This window comes from Pseudophryne corroboree, chromosome 6, assembly GCF_028390025.1.
Source record: "Pseudophryne corroboree isolate aPseCor3 chromosome 6, aPseCor3.hap2, whole genome shotgun sequence".
Taxonomy (NCBI): Eukaryota; Metazoa; Chordata; class Amphibia; order Anura; family Myobatrachidae; genus Pseudophryne; species Pseudophryne corroboree.
In genome coordinates, this window is record NC_086449.1 from 377384143 (window position 1) to 377407053 (window position 22911).

The following is a 22911-nucleotide window of genomic DNA, read 5'->3' on the forward strand; positions in this document are numbered from 1 at the left end:
GATATTCTATTAAATATTGGGTCAATCACCTGTGCTTCTGCTCTTCGCTGAAAAGTTTGCAGTTATTAGACAGCATATATGTTTTCAGGGCAGGAGGTGTACTTAGGGGTAAATTCAGGAAGGTGTGACATAAGGACCATGAAATGCTATTTTCCTATGTATAACCTGACAATTACTTTTCAATATGAAACATGGTATTTTCAAATTATGTAAATCAGTGTTATGAACTCCCCAGAATTACTGAAAAACCAAAATTGACTGACAATGACAGTGAACACACAATGCTATTTACAGTATGTAGATAAACCAGTGACACAAAATGACAAAACAGATGGTCACAGGAGCAGGGATACTTGAAATGCAGATGCTGATAATGTAAATTAATTACTGATAAGGCAGGTAACCAGGGCCATCTTAACAGCAGTGTAGGCTCCTGGGCAAAGCAATGCACTGGAACCCCTACCTATCCTCCAGCGGTATGGGTGGGGGGAGCTATCAGTAGTAGCTTTGATGTCCCACGGGTGGTAGGGGGTGTTCTGTCTTCCGCTCAGCATGTAGGACTTGGTGGAGTCATTTCTGCTAATTCCTCCTTTAGTGCACAGATATTGGGAGATGGAGCGAGAGGGAGAACACTCTGAATGAAGGGGCCCCGGTACATGACTTCTGGGGTGGTAGAGGGTGTTTAATACTCAGGGGAGGGATGGATAGTGGAGTGAGCTTAATATTCATAATTTTCTGGTGGGAGGGCAGTTTGCTTGACTGCAGATATCTCAATTTCCTGGAAATAGAGTTCTTAGCTTTCGATGGGAAAACTAGAGAGTCCCACCTTTCAGGAGGTACTGGGAACTTGGGGATCAGAGTTCAGGAGACAGAACAATTCACCAACATAAATATAAAACTGCATACCAGGTGTGTGGAGCTGGAGCAAGGACCAGCTGCTGGAAGGTTGTTATCTCTGGGTCTGTGCATAGAGACAAGCTGCCAGTGTCCACCAAAAGGGAAGAGTCACAGCTTTTGGAGTATACACTCAGAAAAGTCAGACAGAACCCAAGATATCTGTCTGGGAAGAGCAGTTAACAGGCTCAGATGGGGACCACTGCTTTGAAGCCGGATATCTCCGATTCCCCTAGGCCGATTTTCAAAAATCTGGTACCCCTGGAAAAAGGGGACCCTCAGCTATCAGTCTATACTCCTGGGGCTCTTGGGCAACTGCCAATTGAGCCCATATGAAAAGATGGCCCAGCAGGTAACTGGTATGATTTATAAACAAACTAAAGTCCATAATCATAGCAGAATGTAAACAAACTTGAGCATGCAGGGATGTCAAATGCTGATAAACAAAAATCTTGAAGTGAATAATGAGAAAACAAATGTCCAGAAATAATAACAGAAGGATAACCTGAACTAGTGAAGAAGTTCTTTAAGAGTTGCAGACTTGTAGCTGAGACTGGAGTCCAAACTGAATTAAGAAATATGGGAACCAAACTGGAAACATGAGAATGGCATCCACAGGACTAACACAGGAATCCAGATCTCAGGCAGAAAACATAAATGTATAATTGTGTTTCTGCACCAATAAACAATCAAAACCAAGAATACTATACAGGTTGAGTATCCCTTATCCAAAATGCTTGGGACCAGAGGTATTTTGGATATGGGATTTTTCCATATTTTGGAATAATTGCATACCATAATGAGATATCATGGTGATGGGACCTAAGTCTAAGCACAGAATGCATTTATGTTTCATATGCACCTTATGCACACAGCCTGAAGGTCATTTTATACAATATTTTTTATAACTTTGTGCATTAAACAAAGTGTGTGTACATTCACGCAATTCATTTATGTTTCATAAACACCTTATACACACAGCCTGAAGGTCATTTAATACAATATTTTTAATAACTTTGTGTATTAAACAAAGTTTGTGTACATTGAGCCATCAAAAAACAAAGGTTTCACTATCTCACTCTCACTCAAAAAAGTCCGTATTTCGTAATATTCCGTATTTCGGAATATTTGGATATGGGATACTCAACCTGTAATATCAAAGAAACCAACTTCAATTTTTCTGAGTACTAATATTGTCTGTTATCTAGAGTTGGTGGTGCACCAAGGGTACAGTAGGGAATACTGGTTAGTCAATGTACAGAACACAAGAAAGAAGGACCCTTTGTTGGCGCACTCATTAAGAAAATCCATATAGGAATTAAAACCTAACTTTTAATCAAATCCATATAAAATCGTATTATGTTGAAAGAAGCTATTTAGTAAATCCTTTGTCCACTATAACATGTAAAATTAGAGCATGATAGCCAATTATGCAGCAGGATACCATTAAACCCTATATTAGGGAATTGGACGGCGCCCTCAAGGTATATTGTAAATCGTATCAATTAATTGAAAATTAATTTCAAGTTCACTGTTTAGACCAACAATATCAGGTGATAGTGGATGTGAAGTAGAAAAACCAAAGAAAATAAGCGCTACCCTTATTCTATCACTTAAATCGAAATTAATTTCAGGTTCACAGTTTAAACCAGCAATATCAGGTGATAGTGGATATGAAGTACAAAAAACACAGGGGAAATAAGAAAAAAGTATGAATCTGCTGTCAACGTTAGACTGGATTTTGAATTCGTCTTACTCTACTACACTGGATATTCTCTGGAGGTCATCCTCCAGGTACTAGTCCGGCCCAACACTTTATCGCTTCCAAGATCGGACGAGATTGGGCATTTAAAGTGTGGTTTGGTAGTAGAGGAGACTCCCGTATCCTACACAGAATTGTTGATGAGAGTTCATGAATACGAAAAAGAAGAAAAGATGATAGATCAGGATGTGATAAGAAAAAATATATTAAGTGGATCTGCTGTTGGCGTTAGACTGTGAGTTCATCTGTTGGTTATCAGCCATACAGAATCTTTGGTTTTTCTACTTCACCTCCACTATCACCTGATATTGTTGGTCTAAACTGTGAACTTGAAATTAATTTTCAATTAATTGATACGATTTACAATATACCTTGAGGGCGCTGTCGTCCAATTCCCTAATCTAGGGTTTATCGGTATCCCACTGCATAATTGGCTATCATGCTCTAATTTTATATGTTATAGTGGACAAAGGATTTACTAAATAGCTTCTTTCAACATAATACGATTTTATATGGATTTGATTAAAAGTTTTAATTCCTGTATGGTTTTTCTTAACGAGTGCGCCAACGAAGGGTCCTTCTTTCTTGTGTTCTGTACAGAAATTTTAATGACCCAGTACTGAATACTGGGCCCAGGGGGATGAAATAGGCCACGAAACAGGTGTTTTCCATGCTGATAACTGAATCACAATACCTGATACCTGACCACAATTCCAAAACAGAACTGTAGTGTCTTGGCAACACAAAAGGAAAGTTTTTTGGGGGGATAAAGAATGGCGCACTGGGTTGATCCCCAAGGGGGGAAGAAAATATATTTCTGCAGCAGGGTACATTGGTTTCCACAGGGAAACATCAGGTGTAGAGTGGATCTTGATCCAGAGAGGCACCAACAGGCTAAAGCTTTAGGCTGTCCCAGGATGCATTGTGGGACCTCCTTTATAACCCTGTCTCCAGGCACTGTGAGCTCAGTTTTGAGTTGGTGCCTTTAGAAGCAGTCACTAACAGGAGGGCTGCACTGGGCAGCCCTGAAAAAGCTTTTTCTGACAGAAAATTTCTTTAAAACTGGGCTGTCAGCGCTGTATGTCATGGTGACACTTCAGCACTGCAGCTCCATCACCTCCCAAGTGGCGTCGCATACTCCCGCGGCCTGTTCCTGGGTACTTGCAGCGGAGACACTCCGGCTCTAGGCACACGGTTGCAGACGCTCTCCTGGTTTGCGTGGTTGCTACGGGGAGGAGGTAAGAGGGTCCCCCAGGTGGGACCCATCACTAAATCTCGTTCCTGTCACAGTCTAGGGAGACGGACTGCGACACTGGCGTGGACACTGTAATCGAGCAGGGACCTCACTATATCCACCAGGGCACAGGATTACAGGTTAGATATACTAATATCCATTTTAATAAGACTCCATAGTACCAGGTGGTGAAGTCCAGCATAGGGGAACCGGTGCTTGACCTGTAGCCTCTCCCCCAGTCCAGGCCTCCATCCACTGCTGGTGTTCCCACCCTGGAGCTGCCTCATACTCTCCCTCACTCCCTGACAGAGACACTGGGCACCATTTTCTGAAAAAGATGCGACTGGTCTCTGGGACTGCATGGCAAGGTCTCCTTTGTAAACCTGCCTGTACATCAGCGCTGTGGTTTTACAAGCACTTAAGTAGTCTACATGTCGATATTAAGATGGCGTTAGTTAAGAACAAGTGTACCTGTGCCAGAATATATTGTACGAGTATTCTGATATATACATCCGGTCTCAGACCGTGCATTGTTATATATAATATACATATACTAGTCCAGTGCAGTTTTATTGTCTTTCTAAAATAATTATCTGCATTGTCACTGTGACTGTGTGTACCTGTATCTGCTGTGTGAATTTCACTTTCAGTGTATCCCAGCTATATCTATCACTGTATTCTGTACCCTAAGGGACTAGGTGTGTCAGGGTCCATATATAGTGCTTCACAGTATTTACCGATTAAAGTGTACTCTAATGTGTTCTCAGTCACCTAATACCGGATTTATTCGCTGGTGTCGTGTACTGCGGGCTCAGTCGCATAATACTGGACTTATTCGCTGGTGTTTGTGTACTGTGTACGCAGTCATATACTAGGGAATTTATTCGCAGGTATTGTACTCTGTCTGTATCGTACTAATACGCTCTGCGGTCGCATTCACTAATAATGTCTAACACAAAGGGTGGGAAATCCGAGGACGCTCCTGCATCCTGTAGTGCATGCCCCAAAGATTTGCCTGAGGGGGAAATTTTGTATGATGGTCTGTGTACTATGTGCCATACATCTCCCAGTCAGTCCGCGGCTCCTGTAATCAATCAGGAGCCACCTTGGGCGGCATTCTCAATTATGCTCAATATGTTTGTGACACGCCTTATGCCCCCTATGGGAACTCCTGCGCAATTACAGCCACATATTGTCCCATATTGTAAATCTGCCTTGGGCGGAAAATTTGTCTACCCAGTAGCAGCAATGGAGTCACTCCTTGGTTAGACATAAAACTGCCCCAAGTCACTCTCACGTTACGGGGTCATCTAAGCGGGCTACTTCCTCCTCACAATCCACTAATCTCTCAGAAGATTCTTCTGATGAGGATGGGGAGTATTCTGTCCCGTCAGACACTACATAGTAACATAGTAACATAGTATCTGAGGTTGAAAAAAGACAATTGTCCATCGAGTTCAACCTATTTGTGGTGTCCTCTGCATGATGATTTGACTAAATAGTAACTATAATGCATGACTATGCACCATACCCCTGGATATCCTTATCCAATAGGAATTTATCTAACCCATTCTTAAAGGTGTTGACAGATTCCGCCATTACAACTCCCCCGGGCAGGGAATTCCAAACACGTATTGTCCTTACCGTGAAAAAGCCTTTACGCCGTATTGTGCGGAATCTCCTCTCCTCTAACCTGAGCGAGTGTCCACGAGTCCTCTGTGTTGATCTAACCAAAAACAGGTCCCGCGCAAGCTCTGTGTATTGTCCCCTTATATATTTGTAGATGTTGATCATATCCCCTCTTAGTCTCCGCTTTTCCAATGTAAACATGCCTAGTCTTTCAAGCCTTTCCTTGTATTCCATCGTCTCCATGCCCTTAATTAGTTTGGTTGCCCTCCTTTGTACCTTTTCAAGCTCCAGGATATCCTTTTTGTAGTACGGTGCCCAGAACTGTACACAGTATTCAAGGTGTGGCCTCACTAGTGATTTATATAATGGGAGTATAATACTCTCGTCCCTAGCATCAATACCCCGTTTTATGCATGCTAATATCTTATTAGCCTTCTTTGCTGCAGTCCTACTTTGGGTACTACTGCTTAGCTTGCTATCTATGAGGACACCTAAGTCCTTTTCCAGTACAGAAGCCCCTAGTTTTACCCCATTTAGTAGGTAGGTGTAATTTTTGTTCTTGTTACCACAGTGCATTACCTTACACTTGTCTGTGTTGAAGCGCATTCTCCATTTGGCTGCCGATGCTTCTAATTTAACTAAGTCGTTCTGAAGAGACTTGGCATCCTCCTCTGTATTTATAGCCTTACACAATTTGGTATCATCTGCAAAAATTGACACCATGCTCTCTAGACCTTCTGTTAGGTCGTTAATGAAAATATTGAACAATAGCGGTCCTAATACTGAGCCTTGCGGCACACCACTTAGCACTTCAGTCCAAGTTGAAAAATATCCATTAACCACAACGCGCTGCTTCCTATTATCTAACCAGTTTTTGACCCAAGTGCATATTGTGCTTCCTAGCCCTGATTCTTGTAGCTTGTATATAAGTCTCATGTGTGGTACAGTATCAAACGCTTTGGCAAAGTCTAAAAAGATTACATCCACGTCTTTACCCTGATCTAGGTTTGCGCTTACTGTTTCATAAAAGCCAAGTAAGTTGGTTTGACAGGATCTGTCCTTCATAAACCCATGTTGATTCCTTTTAATGACCTTATTGGTTTCAAGGAACTTCTGAATACTATCTCTTAGAATACCTTCCAATACTTTCCCCACTATAGATGTAAGACTAACTGGTCTATAATTACCTGGTTCAGCTTTACTTCCCTTTTTGAATATAGGCACTACTTCCGCTATACGCCAGTCTTTGGGAACCATACCTGATATAACTGAATCCTCAAAGATCAGAGATAGCGGTTTTGCCAGTTCAGAGTGAAGCTCCATTAGAACCCTTGGATGAATACCATCGGGCCCTGGTGATTTATTAATCTTTAAATGTTTTAATCGGTGACAGACTACTTCCTCGCTTAAATAAGTACCTATCAGTGTGATATTGTCCTTATTGAGATTGTGTGTCAGTCCCTGAATTGGGTCCTCTCTAGTGAATACTGTTGAAAAAAACTCATTTAGTGTGTCCGCTATGTCATTATCATTTTTGCTTAAGACTCCCAACGTGTCCTTCAAAGGGCCTATACTCTCCTTTTTTAATCTCTTGCTATTGATGTATTTAAAGAATTTTTTGGGATTTGCTTTGCTTTCCTTTGCTACTAGTTTTTCAGTTTCTACTTTAGCCGCTCTTATTTCCTTTTTGCAATTTTTGTTACATTCCTTATAGTGCTGAAATGACTCTGCTTCCCCGTCAGATTTGTATTTTTTAAATGCTCGCCTTTTCTTGCCCATAAGTTCCTTAATCTTTTTGTTAAGCCACATCGGTTTATGATTTTTATTCCCTTTTTTGCTACTCATAGGAATATATTTGAGTGTATTTTTAGCTAGCAGGAATTTTAGTACCTCCCATTTCTCCGTAGTATTTTTTCCTAAAAACAAACCTTCCCATTCAATATCCCTGAAAAATACCCTCATCATTTCAAAATTTGCTTTGCTAAAATTTAAAGTCCTAGTTGAGCCAGTATAGGGCTGTTTGTAGAAACTGATATTGAATGTGACCATATTATGGTCGCTGTTTCCTATGGGTTCCCCTACTATAATACCCGATACCAAATCCTGATTGTTTGTTAATACCAGGTCTAAGATTGCATTGTACCTAGTTGGTTCCTCAATTAGTTGGACTGACACAGCTGCTTCTGACGAGGAATCCACTACTCAGGTTGATGGCCCTAACTTAGTGGTTGCTATTAAGCAGATTCTACAAATCAAAAATATTTCCGATATTGGTCAAGCATAAAGCTCCCACCAAATCAGGAGAGTAACCCGCACCAAGGTAAAATAATTTAATTTAATTTATACTGTTGGGGTGCCTTCCATAATATCAATTCCACCCTTATTTTGGGGTCTCATATATGTATATGTGAGACAGGGATTAAGGCTCACAAGGTGCTACCAACTGGTTTAAACAGGGATATAGAATCAAATACCCATAGAGAGGGGAAAGGAAGGAGAAACCAGGTACAATTTAAGGTGCACTCAACCCAACTTAACAAATTTCAATATATTTATTCTCAAAGATGTATATCCACACTGTAGTATCAAATAAAGGCTCAAATGCCCATTACCTAAATTAATACTGAAGATTATTGTTATTCATGGGACTAAGAAATGTCCTTTATTAATAATAGAGTGAAATATAAAATCCAAAAAAAACAAGGGGGGGGGGGGGGGGGGATTTTAGATGGGACAGAAATACAACAAATGTGAATAAAGATTTAAAAAGAATGCTAATGTGTCGTGTCCTTTATGTATTTCCTTAGGAATTGCTCTAAATGTACATGAACGTATGTATATTTATAATGCACTGTAACAGTGCTAGATTTAATCGAGATCTATATTTTCGATATTATTGGAGCTTGTATCATATGCCACAGAGGGAGATATGTTATCTTGCTTTTTAAATCACAAGCTACTGCAATGAGTAGCAGCAAATCTAGCGAGATGATACTTATACCCCTTTCACATCGCAAAAATAACCCGGTATATTGCCGAGTTTGAGCCGTGTCAACCCGGTTTGAGGTGCAGTGTGAAAGCGCCATTATGAATTTACCGTGTCAAACAACCCGGTATTTCAACCCGTGTAAAAAGAAGGATCCTACACGGTTCAGAACCGGTTCATTTGGCAGTGTGAAAGCCTCAGACCCGCTATATTCAACCCGGTAATCTTAAAAAGGAGGTGATAGGTTGTCTCCCTGCATGATGTCACCTGTCTGAACCCGGAAATAAACAGGCAGCACGCTTTAAACAGTGTGTTTTTATTTATACTACATTCACAGTGCTACATTGCTACAGTGCTTGGAGAATATGGCAAACTGGAGTGAGGATGAGGTTAGGGAGCTGTTACGGATAAGAGGGGAGTCGGAAATCACCCACCAAATGACAGGGACTGTTAAGGATGCAATCACGTACAAAAACATAACGAAGATGCTTGCAGCCTCTGGATTCCACTGTACCTCCCAGCAGGTAATCAATAAACTAAAGGCCCTTAAAAGGAATTTCCATAAGGTCCACGACCACAACAGAAACAGAAGTGGTGCTGCCCGTATGGAGTGGCAATATTATGAGCAGTGTGCCACCATATTTGGCCACACAGCACTTGCAACACCGGTTAGCTTATCCTCCAGCATAGCAGCAGCAGAAACAAGACAGGCCTGTGCTGCTTCCACCTGCAGCGTACAGGACACAGACACCCGATCACCACCACCACCATCTCCACTACTCGTACTGGATGATACGCAACCGATGCCAACCACTATGCCTGACCCAGTTGTACAGGAGACCAGCAGGACTGAAACCACTGATGCGCCAGAAGACACAGAGGCTGGGCCAAGTCAAATGGCCCCAATTGCACAAACGCAGCCTTTGCGTGGAAACAGTAAGTACAACAATCCTAAAAGCATAATAACTAACATTAACAATTAACGTAAACTAAACACAAACTAACAACTCTAAACATTAACGTCATTAAATCTTAACAATAAATGCATACAATTAAAAATTATAAATGTTGCAGAGTATATGCAGTGTGTAGGTGGAAGGAGGCCACAAACACGTTTGCGAACAACACTGTTATTTTATATAAGCTCTTTGCAAATTCCAATAACATATTATTTGATTTGTGTCTGCAGTATATACTGTTCCGCCAAGGAGGCGCCGCCCACACAAAACGGAGCAAGCTGCAAGAATTATGACCACTGTCCTGGTGGAGAAATTAGAGCAGATGGACGCTGCCATGGCTGATCGAGAAGATGCACGTCTCGAGCGATTTTTGCAGGCAGAGCAAGACATGAACAACACATTTATGACGCAGCTGATCTCTATGCAGGAAACCTATAATAGGGATGCAAGAGAACGTCAGAGAGAAATGCAGGAATTTCAAATGTCCATATTTGACCGAATGTTCCAATGCATTGAAGGGCTGCACACAGTGCCACCAAATTACCCTCAACCGTATACCCAATATTACCCTGTACCCCCCTACTATGATCATACCCCACCTCAACCAACGCCACACCATACCCATCCTCGACATAACCAACCCCAACAAACCCCACCTCCACTAACTCCAACTCACTATACCCATCCTCGACATACACAACCTCAACACACCCAATCACCTTCTGAAACGGAGACAACTACAGAATCTCCTGTTTATCGTAATTTATCTTAAATGGTTATTGTTTTTAAAAAAAGTTGGTTTTAAAATCATAGGAGTGTTTTTCCTACACTATTACTGGTTGGACTTTTATAACTGTAAAGATTTCACTACTTTATTTACCAAAGTTTTATACAAATTAAAATTCTAAGGTCTCTGATCTTTTGTTAATCTTTGGACTTGTCCTATTTTTACTTACAAACAAAATGCATGATACATCCATTTCAAATTGGATATTGATGTTGTACATTTGTTATCGACACAGTAGCAGAACGTCAACTAAACAGGTTTATTTTTTGTAGCAACAACAATTTACTGAATATACAAACTGAAAAAAATTAACGGAGTAATGAGGGAAGGTTGGCCATTATAGCAGACCTCATCTGTTCTGCACTTCCAGAATGGTCGCCCAGATAGGCCTCACAATCAAGTGCAGGGTACGCAGCAGAGGCCTGCACTGTCCACTCTGGTAGGAATTCCTCCCTCTGAAACTCACATAGGTTATGCAGAATACAACATGCTGCAACAATGTTAGGCATGATATTAATGTCTACATCATTGCGCTTCATAAGACAGCGCCAACGTCCTTTTAATCGTCCAAAGGCATTTTCGACCACCATTCTTGCTGACCTCAGGGTGTGCGTATAAGTAATTTGATTGGAGCTCAGCTGGTCATGTTGGGTGAACCCCTTCATGAGCCATCGTCGTAACGGGTAGGCGGCATCACCAATTATGTGTACCGGGATCTCCACTCCATCCACAAATTTTGATTTCTAGTAGGAATATAGATAAAAAAATGTACGTTAGCACCAAGAAATTGGAATACAAATATGAGCAGACTCCTCCGTGATGGGCAGGCTGGTGGGCACATAGGAAGCATGTTTGAAGGTAACGCCAACTAATTGGTCCCAATGTAAATTAAATTGCATTCATCTATTACCTGCTTGATTCATGAACATTGCGTCATTTTAACACATCTTTTCTTGGGCATGTTTTCAAAAGTATTAAAATTATTAAACAAAATCACCTCTCTTGGAAAAAGGTAGCCCCCTTGCTTGTCCTCTGCTACCCGGTACAGATCAGAGTTTGCAAGCACTCAAGCGTCATGTGACTGTCCCGGCCAACCGATGAATACGTCTGTGAAACTAATATAAAAATATATATTAAGTTGTAAATTATAAACAATTGGCATTAAGAAAACACAATGATAAGAACATTACCAATACTTATGATCCACCACAGCTTGCAAAACAATCGAATGTCATCCCTTTCTGTTGTAGTAGATGGCAGGATTATCATGAGGTGCGATTATAGGGATGTGGGTACCATCAATTGCACCTGCACACTGCGGATATCCAGACTCCACAAATCCCAATATTGTTTTATCCAAACGCTGGCCATGCGGAAGAGAAATAAATCTGTGGTATAGGTTGTCCACCAATGCTCTGGTCACCTCATGTACAATGGTGCAAACGGTAGATAACCCCACACCAAACAGGCAAGCAATTGTGCGATATTCACCTGGAGTGGCATACCACCACAATGCTATAGCTAGCCTCCTGCTTGGCTCTATTGGTGACCTGAAGTTTGTGGTCTGTCTAGAAAGTGCTGGGGACATTAAATCCAAAAGATAGTGGAATGTGTGACGTGACATTCTGAAGTGACACTTCCTCTGAACATCCTGAAAGTTCAGCACACTTTGCATAAAAACTTGCCCATGCTGCCGTTCTCTAGACCACAATTTTCGTTGAGTAGTGAGGTTAAGGTTGAGTATGGTGGTCACAGAAGCAGATATAAACGATCTCCTGCGCAGGTATTGCCGGCGACGAATGGCGGTGTCTCTCAAATACTGCAGCCTCCTCCTCCTCATAACATAGCTGCTGAACAAGCTACAGAATGTGAGAAGCTCAAATATCCTCTCACAGGCTGAATCCAAGAGCAGTACAGCTGAGACTATCACAAAGTCTATAGAGACATGTGTTGTGTCGGCCATGATTGCTGCACTACTGAGCACTCCCCAGCCCCTCCTTGTAATACCTTTCAAACCTGATCAATAGGAGACAGAAAAGTCCATTTATAATGACATCACAAATGTTTTCAAAGGGTGAACCGGGTTCAGTGTGAAAGGCACCAACCCGGGAATAACCCGGTAATAACACGGCTCCATACTGCGATGTGAAAGGGGTATAGCGTGTTCAGACCCGGGTCGGAAGCGTGTTCAAAAGCCGGTTCTTTACCGGGTTAGCGATGTGAAAGCGGTATTAGTATTATATTTTAGAATAAATGAAACACTGTTTCTAAATATATGACTCATGCATTGAGTCCAGAGCACAGTATGACAAAGAGAGCTAGTTAGAGATGTGTCTGATGAAGACAGAATTTGTCAAATCATGAGCAAGTACGTGAATAAATATCCTGTTTGTAATATCAATACTGGATAATTGGCTCCCTTATTACACAATATTAGATTATATCTGCCCTGTGAATCACAGCAACATTAATTATTTATGGATCTTGTTAGTAATTAACATGTAGAAAGGATGAATTGATGTTTCCTATATCTTGTAGATCCACAGTAATTGATGGTTAAATTACACTGAATTAGATTGTATCTAATCAGTGTCTCACAGCAGCACTATATATGTGTTTACCACACTTCTAATAATATGCAAAAATGTCTTGTAAGTGTGCAAGGTAGGTATAAACCATTTATTTAAATATTGCCTGTGTACGTGAGCATTTAATATACAGCATGAATCAGCAGTGGTTGTTTCTCATACCCTGCGGTATCAAATTATGTTTAAACAAGGCATATAAACAGCCCGTCAGGATCACTGACCGTACTTGAATGTATGTACACCTATAACACTAATTGTGGCTACCAGAGAACAATATCCCTTAATGTAAATTAATAAACAGGGAAGGTTTGTATATATATATACAGCACTATGTATTGCAGGTATGTAGTTATACACACATAGACAATCACACTAAGTGATTGCTAGGCATAAAGGTGGCATGACATACACACAGTGTTTGGAATAGAGATTACGTAATTCTCTTTTAATAGCGTAGCTGCACAAAAAATTACCAAAATGGAAATCACTTAGTTCTCATTTATATTTAATACATTCTCTAGCTATCTCTCATATAAAAGCTGACAATGCTAAATTCCTTTGTCGTATAAACAACCCTTATGAAGCTAAGAACACTGTACGCTGTTTACTTAAGAAGTACCGTAATGGTACGCTATCTGCGTAGCGATCGCTCAGCCGTAGGCGAGACGCTCAAGCGTCACGTTCGCTCACGGCCCAGTGATCACAGGACACGTTATTGGTTATGTCTAGGGGAATGATTCGCTGTAGCGTAGCGTACGCTCGAGACCACGAGGAGGTCACCAGCGGTGCAGGCGCTCACAGCACAATACCTTTATATTAAACCTTATACCGATGAAATACACTGAATACCTTAATGTGAGTACAGGGTGTAAGTGCAACCTTGTGGAACCTGACTATCTACAAAGCTGTTTGAGCGTCACCGACGCTCAAGTGAACACTTAATACTATAGTAAATACACTGATACTGGTTTAGGGTTCCAAAGCCTATAATCTGTATTATATCTAGTATACTTGTAAAAGAGTAACACAGTACAAATGATACACTACAATATAACAAAGACTTCCTAACCAAACACCTAACTAAGGGATAAACTACAATGCTATCCTGGTCTAACACAATACAATACAATACTATAAAGTTTAGTCTAGGGGAGATATTAGAGAAAAGAGAGAATAGAGAGAGAGAAATTGGCTCACAGAAAGACAATGATTACGGAGAGAACTTACGCACAAAGGGTATGATCGCCTGCGCCTCGATATCCAGCTCCCGATTATCAGCAGATAACCGTTGATGAGAGAGTGAGAGCTGGATGTGGTCGGCCTGCCTATTTATGCTCCACACACAATGCAATCTCCTGGTCCTACAATCCCATTGTCCATTGGCCGAAGGAATTCGGCCCTGCATCATAACAAAAGGTCATAGGGTGATTCATACAGGTGGGCTGTGACGATTTCCAACAGCTCAGGTGGGTGGGAAACTGGGTTTCCCGCCGCATACCTGAGTATGTGCAAATCATAGAAATGGACATAAACTTCTTATGTCCATAACTATTCGCACGAGCGATTAATACGCTCCAAACCAACACCGGAATATTGCTAATTAAATACTCTTCCGATGGGTACCAAACACTGCAGTATGATTCCTGTTAAACCCTTCGTACGATGCAAAGAGGGATTCCTCAGCTCTGGGACATTATACTTTAACCAAACTTACAGAAACTATCAAAGGGATCATGATCTATAAACTACATTAATTGTGAACATTTGTAACTAATGAGTCGCACGCTACGATCACATAAACTCTACCGTAAATGCGCATACTGCGCGTGCGAGTGCACGCTATTGCGGGTATGCGCTTCCACGGGAGAGCGTACGCATGCGCAGCACGGACCAGTGTGCGGTGCAAATATGGCAACGTGCATTGAGACATTTTTCTGACTTTGACAGTCCACCCTTTGGCAGTCAATAATAACTGCCACAAAACATTTAAGGAGAAAAATGTAAGTCAGGGGTTAATTGATTTCCATGGTTGGGTAGGGGAGGAGAGAGGAGAAGGTGTGAAGAGGGTATGACCTAGTGAGAAAGCAGGAGCATGTGTGTATGAGTCCATGTTTGGAGGGTCATGTATCATCGTGCCGTACGTGTGGTAGATCAAGCTTCGAGGTATTGCGAAGTATACATTTGAATTCCTTCTTATCCTGTGGTACAGGTCTGTGGATGGGCTGTCAAACTTTACCGAGCTCATTTCGGCTGTAGTTGTAACAAAATGGGGATGCACATTTTAGTTGATGATACATGAATGGGGGAGGTATGTGGTTGCTGATATCTGTGCCTGTATTCCCTATCGACTATGTGTGTCATTACCTGAGGGTTGTAGAGATGAAGATAAAGAACACTTATGGAAAATGCAATGATATTCTATGTCAGGGAAATGTACATCTGTCGATTGAGGTCTTGATTGGTGTCGGTTGATTGGAGTCTTCTTCTTTGTGCTTTTGCTCATAAATCGTGAGTAAAGCAAACAACGTCCATGGATTTACAAAAAAAAATGTTGGGCTAGCGTGATTTTAAAGTTCCTAGGGAAACTGGGGTACCCATGGCATTGTCCATCAAAATCTTGTATAACAGGTCGTCTGCTCTTCTTCTTTCCATCTTTCCGTTGTCGGCCCCTTGGCTCATCAAATCCTTCGTCTACGTGGGTCTTTGTACCTCGGAGGAAAACATAGAAATGGGTGAAAGACGGACCGTATACTCATTACATCATCACATTCTGGTTTCTATCATTGGGTCATAAATCAAATCCAGGTTAATTACAGTTTCCTCACTCCTCAAGCTCATCACTTTTGTACTTTGTTTGCACCTCATCAAAGCCTGCCCGCATCTAAATATCAATCCAATAGATATAACAACACCTAAGATACACAGGAGAAACTTTCCAACATCCATTATGACTCCTTGAGCCCACTCTCCCAAACCGGAGAACCAATTTCGCGGGTTCAACCATGACACCCAACCAGTCAGCTCATTACCTACAGCAGCAAGGGTGAGATTGTGTTTCCGACGAAATTCCCACTTTAATTGCAGAATATCATCCATCTTTTGGTCTATGACCTCTACCGGATCCTCGGTACTATTTGTGATGTACGTGCAACACTTTATGCCGTACTGTGTTGCCAATGTAACACAATATCCGCCTGTTACTGCTGTAAGGTAATTAAGAACCATCCTATGCTGAACTAGTTCTGTTTTATAAGCTTGGAGTTCCCTTCCAGTGTATCTAAACGTGTCATCATACAGTTCAGTGATATTATCTAACAAATTGGCGAGTGCGGAAATGTATTTATAATTCATCACTCCTCGAGCGGTACGAGTGAAATCTAACGCTACCAGAACCTGAATCCCGGTGGATTCATGGATAAGATCAGAGGCCGGATGCTCTAACCTTTCTGACAGTTGTCTTTTAACTCGGTGTTCGTAATGAGTGTGAGTATAAGGAGCTTGGGCACCACGGTGTATGTCCTTCATTTTGTCATGTGTAACAGTCATCACTTCAGGCAATACTTTTCCAATATAACACAATCCTTCAGAGTTTGGGGCAAGCCACTTGTACGCCTTTCTCCCGCATATGAAATATGCATCATCGGGGAGAACATATGGGACGGAGAAGGACATGACCATGTTACAAACCTTCCAGGTGAAATCTCCTGACCCTAATTCTTCCATCTGCCTAATGCACGTATCGGTTTGTACGATATGTGCACAGTATCCTGGTGATACCTCTCCAACTTTAGTAATCCTATTTCCTAAGGTATATCGATACCGGAAAGATTTTCCTCTACTGGCTATGTGGCGTACGAGCTCTGTATCTGTAGGCATTCTATCTGCTCTGTGTGAAAAGGTCATGGTAAGGTTGCTCCATGACACTTCCCAATTTCCCGGTTTTCTGGGATTGGAGATGTTAAAACATATGAGGGACCTATCCACATGGTATTGGTGGAGCTTCAAACTAGGAGGGCTGGAGATGTTAAACCTCCGGTCCACCGGTCTCCCACCACTTAGCTCAAGTACCTCCCCTAACGTTAAAGGAAATGGTACTAGCCCTGATTTACTGTGACCCTGAGGTACTTGAGAGCATACCCAACAATCTGTTTGGTTTAACACGCTACCCACTAGAGAGTGATAGTCACTCAATGGATGCCGGTCCATATGGATATTAAAACTAGATTGGCATTTCTTTATGCATCCATCTTCAACCAGATTATCACATAGCCTACAGATACAATTTTCCTCAGCTAACAATCCATCACAATTTCTTCTATCGGATCGTTTTCTGATACTCGCCTTTGCTTGTTGGTTTGGTTGATCTTGGAAAACTACGCCTCCATCATCATAATCGGAACCCATTCCAGAACCTCTCTCGACCTCTATGGTACTCTCGCCGGAACAGACTGCTCTGGTCAACATCATGGTTAACATCAAAATCCGGATTACAGTCTCTTGGGGCAAGTCCATCTTTGAGGAGGAAATAGAGAAGAATGAGAAGGGGGAAAAAGAAATTTTAAGGGAGAGGGGATGGGAAGTGGAGAAAACAATAAAAGGGAGAGGGGAGTCGACAGCTGCTTTCGGTCTTCAAGGCTCAGGTGCCGCCTCAGTCCTCCTGGAACAGACACTCTAGTGATACAACCTCTACCGTCTGTTCCTTATCACGGGACTTCTCTGGATCAGCAACCTTCTTGCAGTGGGATGAATGGACCCAAGTCTCTCTCTCAGCAACCTTCAATGCTGTGGTGCTAGTCAATAAGACCTGGTATGGTCCTTCCCATCTATCAATAAGACAACCTGAGCGTAGAAAATTTCGTATCATTACATAATCCCCAGGTTCAATGTCATGACAATTACTATCTGGTAAATCAGGAATCACCAACTTCAGATTATCATTTTGATTCTTCAACTGCTTACTCATGTTAATCAAGTACTTTACAGTTACTTCATTGTTACATTTCAAATCATCCTGAGGGTTAATCATGACATGCGGTTGTCGACCAAACAAGATTTCAAAAGGGGACAGATTAAGAGGGGACCTGGGAGTGGTTCTGATGCTATACAAAACAATGGGTAAAGCTTCTGGCCACGTCAATCCTGTCTCTGCCATTACTTTACTCAATTTATTTTTAATGGTGCTGTTCACTCTTTCGACCTTCGCACTCGCCTGTGGACGGTACGGAGTGTGCAGCTTGCTATCAATACCCATCAACTTACACATTCCTTGAAAGACATCACCTGTAAAATGGGTACCCCTATCACTTTCAATGATTCTAGGGATACCATATCTACATACAAATTCCTGCACAATTTTCTTAGCTGTAAACATAGCGGTATTTGTAGCTGCTGGAAAAGCTTCGACCCAATTCGAGAAAACATCTATACAAACAAGTACATACTTCAAATTTCTACATGAGGGTAATTGGATGAAGTCAATTTGTATTACTTGGAAAGGGCCGCCGGCAGGTGGGATATGGGAGGGTTCTGTAGGTATTGCCTTTCCAATATTCTTTCTCAGACAGGTAAGGCATGACATTGCTCTTTTACTCGCATGAGAGGAGAATCCTGGGGCGCACCAGTATGCTCTTACCAATTTGCACATCCCCTCCTTGCCTAGATGAGTCAGCCCGTGAGCTGCTTCAGCCAGACATGGAAGGTATGCCCTGGGGGCCACTGGTTTACCATGTCCATCCGTCCAGAGCCCTGAGGACTCCTGGCCATATCCCTTTGCTTTCCAGACTGCTCTCTCCTGAGTGGAACACAAATTCTGCATCTCACACAACTTCTGTGTGTTGATGGTATTAAATACCATCAACTGTGTGGCGTCTGTCTGTATGGGGGTAGCAGCTGCAAGCTTTGCGGCTTCGTCTGCTCGGCTGTTACCAAGGGATACTGGGTCTTGACTATATGTATGTGCTTTACATTTGATAACAGCCACTCTGTCGGGTTCCTGTATCGCTGTTAGAAGCCTTTTTATGTGAGCTGCATGCGCTATCGGTGTACCAGCTGCCGTCATGAAATTTCTGAGACGCCATAGCGCTCCGAAATCATGGACTACCCCGAACGCGTATCTAGAATCGGTGTAGATATTGGCAGACTTACCCTTAGCCAATTCACATGCTCTGGTTAGGGCGACCAGTTCAGCAACCTGGGCTGAGTGAGGTGGGCCTAGCGGTTCCGCTTCTATGGTGTCTTGGTCATCTACGACTGCGTATCCAGTACACAAGTCTCCCGAGTCTGACTGTCTGTGACAACTACCGTCCGTGTAGAACGTGAGTTCTGCATCTTCTAGTGGATTGTCACTGATGTCAGGCCTTGCGGTAAAATTTTGGGTCAAATATTCCATACAATCATGTGTATCTTCCTTTGCATTAAATCCTCCTTCCCCATCACTCTCACCTCCCACCCTTTGTGCCTGTCCAGGCACACCTGGGAGAAATGTTGCAGGGTTTAATGCACTGCATCTCCTTATGGTGATGTTTACGGGGGCCATTAATGCCAATTCCCATCTCGTAAACCTTGCTGATGAGACATGTCTGGTTTGGGCAGAATTCAATAAGGCCGATACCGCATGCGGTGTATGGATTGTGAGGTTGTGGCCTAGCACGACATCTTCGCTTTTCGTCACTAGCAATGCTATCGCCGCAACGCTACGCAAGCATGTGGGGAGGGACCGCGCTACCGTGTCTAGCTGAGCGCTGTAGTATGCAACTGGCCTGCTGGCATCACCGTGTTTTTGTGTTAGTACCCCTGCTGCGCACCCAGCACTTTCTGTTCCGTATAGCTCAAAGGGTTTCCCATAGTCTGGCATACCTAGTGCTGGTGCCTGCGTTAGGCATTGCTTGAGTCTCTCAAATGCTGTTTCGGATTCGTCTGTATGCGAAATCCGATCAGGTTTGTTTGAAGAGACCATTTCCTGCAAAGGTAGCGCCAATATGGAAAACCCTGGGATCCAATTACGGCAATACCCACACATTCCTAAAAACGTCCTGATCTGTTGCTGGGTTTGTGGCAGTGTCATGTCTCTAATGGCTTGGATTCTATCAGCGGTCAGGTGTCTCAGTCCTTGTGTTAGACAGTGTCCCAAATATTTTACCTTAGTCTGGCATAATTGCAACTTGTCTTTGGAAACCTTGTGACCTGTGTCTGAAAGATGAAACAGGAGCTGTTTCGTATCCTTCAGGGAAGCTTCCAGTGAATCTGAACACAGCAGTAAATCATCCACATACTGTATTAATACTGACCCACTCTCTGGTTGAAAAGACTGTAAACAATCATGCAAAGCCTGAGAAAATATACTTGGACTGTCTATGAAACCTTGGGGTAATCGAGTCCACGTATATTGGACTCCTCTGTATGTGAATGCAAACAAATATTGACTGTCAGGGTGCAGAGGTACCGAAAAGAAAGCGGAGCAGAGGTCAATAACAGTGAAAAATTTGGCAGTGGGAGGAATTTGCATTAGGATGACAGCTGGATTAGGCACTACGGGGAACTGACTCTCGACTATTTTGTTAATCCCCCTTAGATCCTGCACTAGCCTGTAACCCCTCCCCCCACTCTTTTTAACAGGGAAGATGGGACTATTTGCTGTGCTGGACGTTCTTACTAGAATGCCCTGTTGTAGCAAGCGCTCTATTACGGGAAAAACTCCTAACTCCACCTCTGGCTTCAGAGGATACTGTGGGATTTTTGGAGCTATCCTACCTTCTTTTACTTGTACTACTACTGGAGCTACGTTTGCCATTAATCCAGTGTCCTGTCCATCTTTTGTCCAAAGTGACTCTGGTATCTGAGATGTCATCTCTTCTATTTGGGATGGATTCCTATTTGTCATAATGGAATGTGACATTAATTTTGATGGGGAGTCTAACATGTCTCGTACTTCCTGAGCGTGATTCTCAGGGATGTCCAAGAATACACCTTCAGGAGTACAATAAATGACGCAACCCATTTTACATAGTAAGTCTCTTCCCAGGAGATTAGTTGGTGCAGATGCAGCCAGCAAAAAGGAATGCTTGGTATGCAAAGGCCCTATTGTAATCTCGGCTGGTTTGCTAACAGGGTAGTGCTGGACTACTCCTGTTACTCCCATGGCTGGAATTGTCCTACCAGTGGTTCTCATGCCCACTGTCGAATTTATCACTGACTTGGCCGCCCCTGTGTCTACAAGAAAGTTTAAAGTTTTACCGGCTACATTGATTGCAATCTCTGGTTCGCTTCCAAGACTGGCAATCAATTTAACTGGTTGCAGATTACAGGTATGGCCACACCCCTATTGGGTATGCTGACCTCCCTGAATCCCATTGGCAGCAACTATTTGTGCGGGGTTTAGTTGGGAACTACCAGAGGCATGCCAATCTCTGTTCGGAGGGTATCTTTTTGTTTCCCCTGTATGTGGCTCAAAACTCCGCCTCTGTGGACCCTGCTCCCAATGTCGTGTGTTGTGTTGTTGTCTAGGGGGTTGAAAAGATCTTTGTACATTTCTTACTCTACAGTCTCGTGCATAGTGTCCCTGTCTGTTACAAGAAAAACATGTTATTACACTTGCCTTACCCACAGGATTCGGTGGTACATACGCAGGCTGCCTTGTGGTCAGCGCCTGTATACTTACTGACATCAACTTATCACTTTGCGACTCCCTGTGCCTAGTGATGTTTCTGTCATGATCAATAGCAGCCTCTCTCAAGCCGGACACTGACAGACCTCGCCAACATGGTTGTGTGGTCTGTACCCTAGTTTTTAATGTTTCTTTCAAACCATCCATTAGTACAGATACTGCTACTTCTCGATGGTTTGGGTTGGTCTTTATGTCTTCTATACCAGTGTACTTTGCCATTTCTGATAGTGCCCGGTGAAAATATTCTATTGCCGTTTCGGACTCCTTTTGCTTAATGGAAAATATTTTATTCCATTTAACAATGGCTGGGAAATACTCCTTTAGCTGCAAATTTATCCTTTTTACATTATCCTTATTGTACACGTCTGTAAGCGGTACATCTTTATCCAATGCACAATCGGCTAAAAACTGAGTTGCATCAACATTTGAAGGTAAACAAGCTCTTAGCAGTATCTGCCAATCCTTGTTGTTGGGCTCTAAAGTGTTTCCTAAATCCCTGATGTATTTTTGGCTAGCAACTAAGTCCTTCCTGGGGTCAGGAAATTCGGACACTATTGTTCTTATTTCCATTCTGGAAAATGGGGCGTACATGGCAATATTCCTTATGGGAGTGGCTCCAGACACATCTGTTTTTCCATTGGGAACTGCTATTACCCTTACAGGAGCAATTCTAACAGCCTCTTCCTGTGTAGATTCTACAGCTTGTTGTGGTACAATTGTTTCAGTGTAGTGCATGGTGCCGTACTTACCCGTTGACACGACCTCACCTATCCCTCCGCTAGGGGCTTTCACTAATCTCGTGGGTGTCGCTGTGCCTACTGTGGTCTCTGCTATGGTGGCTGCAAGAGAGAGAGCTGAAATTGTTGCTGAATCGTCTTCTTGATCACACTCCTGAGGAAGGTTCAAAACAGGGTACATCTTGCACGGGTTAATACTTGCATGAGTTATTCGGTTAACATCATTTACATTTACAGGGTTACTAAGAGTTTGTGTTTTACAACCCAGTGCGTTTCTCTCCGCAATCAACTTCTCTCCTGCAATGTATGGTGGAGGAGGAGCTGTGGCAATCAACTTCCTGACTGCCCCAGATCCTGCTGCCAGAGCCAAACCTCTCTGTATCTCACCTTCCTGGTGCCATAACTGTAAGTAATCATGATGCTGAATTCGTCTCTTTGATGATTTTACGAGACATATCCTCCTCCTTAAATTTTGTAACACCTCTGGACTGAAGCTACCTATTCTTGGGAACTTGTCCCTGTCTTGTACAGTCATTCTTTGCCATTCATCACATAAAACCTCTGTGTGACTACCGTATTTTTCACACATAATGTATCTTGCCGACCCAATTGGTCGGTCCTCCGAATCAACCTGAACCTGGGTTGATCGCCCCCTACCGGAACAAATGGCCCC

General features: G+C 42.5%; 1 long non-coding RNA gene and 1 pseudogene across 3 annotated transcripts in view; both read right to left on the reverse strand.

Annotated features, from left to right (window-relative positions):
- Positions 1-22911, reverse strand: part of LOC134932380 (uncharacterized) — a 206224-nt gene that overhangs the window by 102277 nt on the left and 81036 nt on the right. The window contains exons 3-4 of one of the 3 annotated variants that reach the window (XR_010179337.1): positions 11249-11366; positions 8806-10994 (exon numbers count right to left, since the gene is read on the reverse strand). The exons of the other annotated variants lie outside the window; for them this stretch is intronic. This is a non-coding gene — a long non-coding RNA (uncharacterized LOC134932380). Of the gene's footprint in view, positions 1-8805; positions 10995-11248; positions 11367-22911 lie in introns of those variants that run through there. 3 annotated transcript variants of the gene reach the window in all.
- LOC134937321 (5S ribosomal RNA) lies at positions 2649-2766 on the reverse strand (annotated as a pseudogene).